General features: G+C 37.4%; 1 protein-coding gene across 3 annotated transcripts in view; it reads left to right on the top strand.

Moving 5' to 3' along the window:
- Positions 1-6,032, top strand: part of STRN3 (striatin 3) — a 62,181-nt gene that overhangs the window by 811 nt on the left and 55,338 nt on the right. The gene's annotated exons all lie outside the window — the stretch shown is intronic.

The raw sequence follows: 6,032 nt of genomic DNA, 5'->3' as shown, positions 1-6,032 counted from the left end.
CCCCGCCGGCGGGGCGAGCTGCGCTGCGCCTTGACAGCTGTGCTCGGCTCCCGCAGCACAATGACTCCGGGGCTCCTCGGCCCCGTGCGGGTTACCGACAGCAAGACCCTCCGGGCCTGGGAGGGAGGACTGGCGCCTCCCTGAAGCTCAGCGAGCTCTGGCTTTGGAGGGAAAAGAGGGAGTTAGGAGTAGGCAGGAGTGCCTGCCTCCCGAGCAAGGGCCGGACGAGGAAAAGGAATTCAGGTAAATCTTAAGTAAAGAACTTAGCCAGGCATGCAATTTGAGGGAGGTCGAATGTGTTCGCTCTTTCGGACTCGCTTCTTTGGAGATTTCACATCGGAGAAGAGCGAGGAATCGATTAGTGTGCAGCGTGGTCATTTCAACATACAAAAAAATACCAGCTTCGTTTCGGGAACGGAAATTGAATAACTTCTCAGGACAGAGAGCAAGTGTTGGAGTTGCAATTTCCTGCCACTAATGTTTGCTTTTAGTAATAGGATAATTTTACTAATTATTTTTGCAAGTAAAAATATAATCATGCATAGAGTATTACAAGTTTATGAACAGATCACAAAATCCACTGAACATGAGGTATCCACATAGGAGCCATTATCTTTTTATAGGACAGAAATGTATATAATAGCAATGTAAAAAAATGTTAGCCGACTTTATTGCTTCCAAAGAATTTTTTCTTGGTTTCTTGTACTGAGTGAATGCTTATGGTCTTGAGGTAGCATTCTATCAAATTGCACTGCAACAGCAGCCAATATTTGGAAGGCATTTACTTTCAGATTTCAGAACCAAGAAGTATACCTGAGCCTGGGCAATTCTTTAGCAACTTCTTGGCTCTATAATAAGCATGTAATTGGTACTATTTTGGTTACAACTATAATTAAGAAAGAATTTTAAAAAAAGGGAAACAAGTGAAGAGGTTTCACTGTTTCCTTCACTTATTGCTAGTCTTCCCATTTTAAACCTTGTGGAATGGCTGGATTTAAAATCTGTGGTGGACATGGATGGGTGTTTTTAGCGGAGAGCAATTGACTGTTTCTCCTCTTTTCTCTAGTGTCTTAGTGATCTGGCATTATGTTTATAAATATGTCGTTTAATGCTATTCATTACCAAACAAAACCATCTTGAAATAGTAGTTTTAGGTATGGGCTTGTTACTTTAAAACGAGGTACTGCTGTACCCTAACATGAAGAGCAGTTCAGAGACTTGGAAAGTTGTATCTGACTGATAAAGTGCTTCTCTGAACTCACATGGCCTCTAGACTCTCTGATGCACTCTAGCCAACTCTGCTGCTTTTTGTCTGTGGTTGCTGTTCGTTGTCCATGGCCATACCATTGCAGTTGCGTGTCTGTGGAGGTATGGTGGCAGCTCTGACCCTGATTATGTATGTGTTGATTCACATATGTCTGCATATGTCATGGGACTGAGATAGCAGACTTGCTGCACAGTGCCTGTGCACGAGGGTGTTTTGGTTTGGTTATTTTATAACTTTGGAAGCCCAGGATAGAAGGGGGGAGGACATTACCTTTGGATTTTAGGTCTTAGCCTATACAGTGGTGAAGAGTGATACAGGAATGTGTTGAGAATATTTTTGAAGATAGATGTTTACCAGGCCTGTGGGTTTTTTTTGTTGGTTCCACAACTTAAGTTGTGAAGTCACAGCGTATTTTGTGGTGAATAAAACTGTAATAGTTTGGACCCCAGACAACAATTTTGTCCACTGAAACTAGTGAGTGTGTTAATCATCTATGTGATGCTAGGTACAGGTGTGAGTATTCTGATGATTGAGGCCTCCTGGGCTGAAAGGAAAATTCCATAGCATGACAGGAGGTAATTTATATGGAAGGGGGTGTTAGATGATTTAGCTGCAACTCTCCTGGTGCAGGTAATGTCATTCTTCTTACGTCTTCATTCTTTCAAGATGACAGTAAACTCTGTAAATGTTGCTTCTCAGTCCTGGCAATTGCAAGTTCTTTATGACTTTGCTAACGATGCTTTATAAAAAGTATGTGGAAAACCAAATGACCTAGCAATATGTGTGATTTTATTTATGTGTTCTGAATCAAAGAATTTATTATTCCAAAGAAGATACTTATCCATGGTATGAATCAATGGGATTCCTGTGTGGTTTATCCACCCAACTCCTTTTTTTTAACTATGTAGTTCAAGAGACGGGAGAATTGGCACCCCTAGTAGGAATGCTCTTTGTGTAGAGGGTGATGGTGAAGGGGGAAAGGATCTGCAGTAACAGTTTATTCTTTCTGGGATCTTGTAATGACTGTTTTTTCCTGTCCTATAGGACAGACTTTTATAAATAAATTAAAGTACATATTATTTCACTGTGTAGAGGGTTTTGCATTGGCTGTAATGACTGACAGAGGGTCTCAAGCCTTTTGGATCTGAAGTCTTGTACTGGTAGATTTAAGTCTACATTTACATCAGACTTCAAATCTAAAATGTTAATAATTTTACGCTGTCTTTCTACCTCCTCAGGTGCATGCTGTTCTGCTTGTGTGGAGAAGGGAAGCAGCATAATCATTGGACAAATCTGTGTGTGCAAACCAGTATCAAGTACAGAAATGTCAAATATCAGGAGTGCAGTACTTGAAACATTGTACACTTCTTTCCTTTCACTTGTAACACTGGCTGCTGCAGTGACTTCTTAAGCGTTCACTGGTTGCTGTGTTGAAAATAAGCTGTCTGGCCTTGCATAGTGTCTTGTTCACTTCAAGTAATGGACATGATCTGTTCACTATTTAGTGAACTGAAAGATTTTCACTGTAGCAATGTAACTTTGATCTGCCAGTCTAATGGCCTTGATGTTGGTCAATAATGACCAGCTGTTATGCTGAGATAAATGGTCTTTTCTAAGACATTTATGCACTTTAGAGGACTTACAGCGAGTTCATATTGAATGTTATATATTTGTTAGAAATAACTGTTCAAGGTGGTAAGTGGCTCTGTGGTATCCTAAAAGAAAAAGAAACTTGGATGGGAAAACACTGTAGAGATGCGCTACAGAAACTTAAGGAAGATAAAGTTGTGTCAGAAAGGAGAATCATAGGAAAGCTTGCAACTTTGCAGGGAAAATCGAGAGATCCACTTTCTTACAGGGTTTGCAGGCTGATAATGCTTGTCTGGAATAAAATTCTAAATTGTGCAGTTTATTCAGGTTTTCTGAACGAGGTAAAAACCAGATTGAATATTCTCTGATATTTCAGAATCACACAAGGCTATATTGGGAGAAAATTACCAGTAGATGCTACTTTCAAATGCTTTAATGAATAGGAAGAATAATTAATAAACATAAACATTTGGAACAAAATATATGCAATTTTGGTTTAAACATTATACAGCCTCTCAAGTAACTTAAGTGTGCATAAAGATTACTATGATTGTTAATAATGTTTTCTGTCCTATAAAATGACATCTTTGGTGGCACACAGCTAAAGTTCCTAGTTTATCTTATTTTACAAATACTCTTTTTCCCAAATATTTGGAGACGTTATGGAAGCATGTTTTCTAACATTTTCTAATATTCTTTATTTAGGCATTTAAAAAGTCCAAACCACCAAAACTCATAGATTCCAGATTTTACTTGCACGCCTCCTCGCTTCTCTTTCCGCTGGGGATGGCGGAGCAGACTTATTGAAGGAATTTTATACAGGATATTCTTTAAAAAAGAAATGCATCTTTAGATAACATATGTGAAAGTGTTGATCTCGTGAACAAAATGAGATTATGTTCAGAGTGTATATACAGTCATGCTGTCTTTCAGCATTTCCAAAGTGTAGCAAGAATCAATTGCTGAGATACTTACCTGTATGTTTCTTGTTTTACTTTGTTGCAGGTTTGAAGGGGGGGTGAGGATAATGTTGGGAATGTTTCTCTCTTAAACTTGAAGAAACAATTAATTATTTTCATAACAGACTTTGCTTTTGGCATGCAAATAATTTGTTTTCATGATAGATTGCAAGTGGAAGTGGTTATGAGGGTTGTAGAATGGTCATTAGATTGTTGGAAACAATCTGTGTCTCAGCAGCTAGGGAGCATACAGTAAAAATAAGTATTTTAAAAACCCCTGACTTTTTGGGAATTAGTGGCATTTTGTGCAGGGGACTATTGTAAATGCTTTTTTTTTTAACATTTTCTTGGGTCAAAAAGTGTTTGGATATGTTAATGGGAGAAAATTTCCTGTGGGTGTCTAAATTCAAAGATACAGTCTTTTTGATTTGTAAGTTTTCTGAGATTTGAAATGTTTTTTGAGGTTTATTCTTTTGTTTCTTATGCTAGTCCTGTGGAACTGCCTGTTAGCCCATGGTTAGGAGTGGTGTACTGAGGCTGGTGGTCTACTGGTCTGACCAGGCAAGCTGTTCTTATATTCTCATGGCCAATGAATGATTGTAATGAAGTCACATAACAGTTTGAGCTTGAAGGAACCTTAAAGATCATCTAGTTCTAACTTCTCTGCCATGGGCAGGAAAATGCTTTAATTTGATTGTTTGACGATATATCTAGTGCTGTTTTGATACTGCTTCAATACTGTTTTTTCTTAAAAAACAAACCCTGATTGATATCAGGGGCATTAATTTGATATAATATGCAAGGTTAAGGCAGGAAATTCAGATGCTGCTGTTGGGAAATGCACAGTGTATTTTAACCACATGATTGTTTATCGATTGCATTCTAGATAGTTGAAGTTGGAAATACGATTAACTGATAAACTGCTATTTCATTGGCTCTTAGAGGTGAATCTCTGTATTTATTATGAAATTAGCTTAACTAAATCTAAATCAATCCTTAAAAAATCCCAAGGGATACTTGATCAACACTGACTGAAAATAAAATGAAGTAGGTTGTAAAAAGTTGAACAGCATTCTTATTTGTGGTACGTGTAAATGCCACGAGGTGTGTGGGTAATACACTCATCTGAACTGGCTAACTTCTGTTTGTGCAAACTGTTAAGGTTCTTGCTGTCGCGGGCATGCAGGAGTACTTTGTGGTCCAAATAACTAATGTTTATTCACATAATAAAATATTTGAATATTTAGTGTTTTTTTTTTTTTTATAATGAAACTTTTTTCTGTATAAAATAGCATATGTATAAGAAGTTAAAACCCGGAAATTTCTGTTCATTAATCATTTTTCTAAGGTAATGATGAAAACAGCTACTTATTTTGTAGTGTTAAGTCCTTTTTAAGTTTAAAGCACTGAATTGAGAGTTCTGTGTATTTTGGGTAGAGGGCAATTAGACGTAATCAAGGGTTTCCTTACTGTGGCTTCCATAGCTGTTTAGTCAACTGCATTAACAGGCACACCACCTCTGGTAGAACTTCAGGTGCTTCTTTACTGAAGGTTAGAAGTCTGTTCTATGTGTCTGGGTAAATCTTTCTTCATAGGCTTCTTGACAAGACTTCTAAATTAAAATGTGCAGAGATGCTTCCTTTATGTATATGGATGACCTTGTTCTTCCAATTTTATTTTTGAAACAGTTGATTTAGATCTTTAACATTTCTGTAAAATTTTGTTGCAGTATTCACCTCATAAAGGCAAAACAATAAAAGAGTTTAGGACATGGAGTGACATTAAGCTCCATGTAAAACCAGGAACAGGAAATACCTGGATAGCTGTGAAGTTTATGTATGGAATACTGGGTCAGTGTCGTAATTGTGTAACTTTATCTGGAATATTGTTTCTGAATAATTCCCTTCTAGCAACACTTGGTATGAGAATGTTTTTTACTGTGTAATAATTGCCTTTTCATAAATGATTATTTGCAATAGTAATGCTCTTACTTAGAATCAGTGCACAGAACTGTTATAACAGTTACTCTGGTGAGGTTTTCTTTTAGGCACAGTGTAGAAGTCTGTGGCAGATGAGTTATGTAACACTTCCTGGTGAAAAATTACTTCTTTTTTTGAACACTGGGCATGCATTTTATTTCTTAGTTTCATTGCAATTACACCTATGCATATTTAATAGCTCTTTAGGAAATCTCACTTGGAGAATTTTTTGTGACT

The sequence above is a fragment of the Coloeus monedula genome (assembly GCF_965178545.1).
Source record: "Coloeus monedula genome assembly, chromosome: 6".
Classification (NCBI taxonomy): domain Eukaryota; kingdom Metazoa; phylum Chordata; class Aves; order Passeriformes; family Corvidae; genus Coloeus; species Coloeus monedula.
This window is presented reverse-complemented; position numbering and strand designations above follow the sequence as displayed.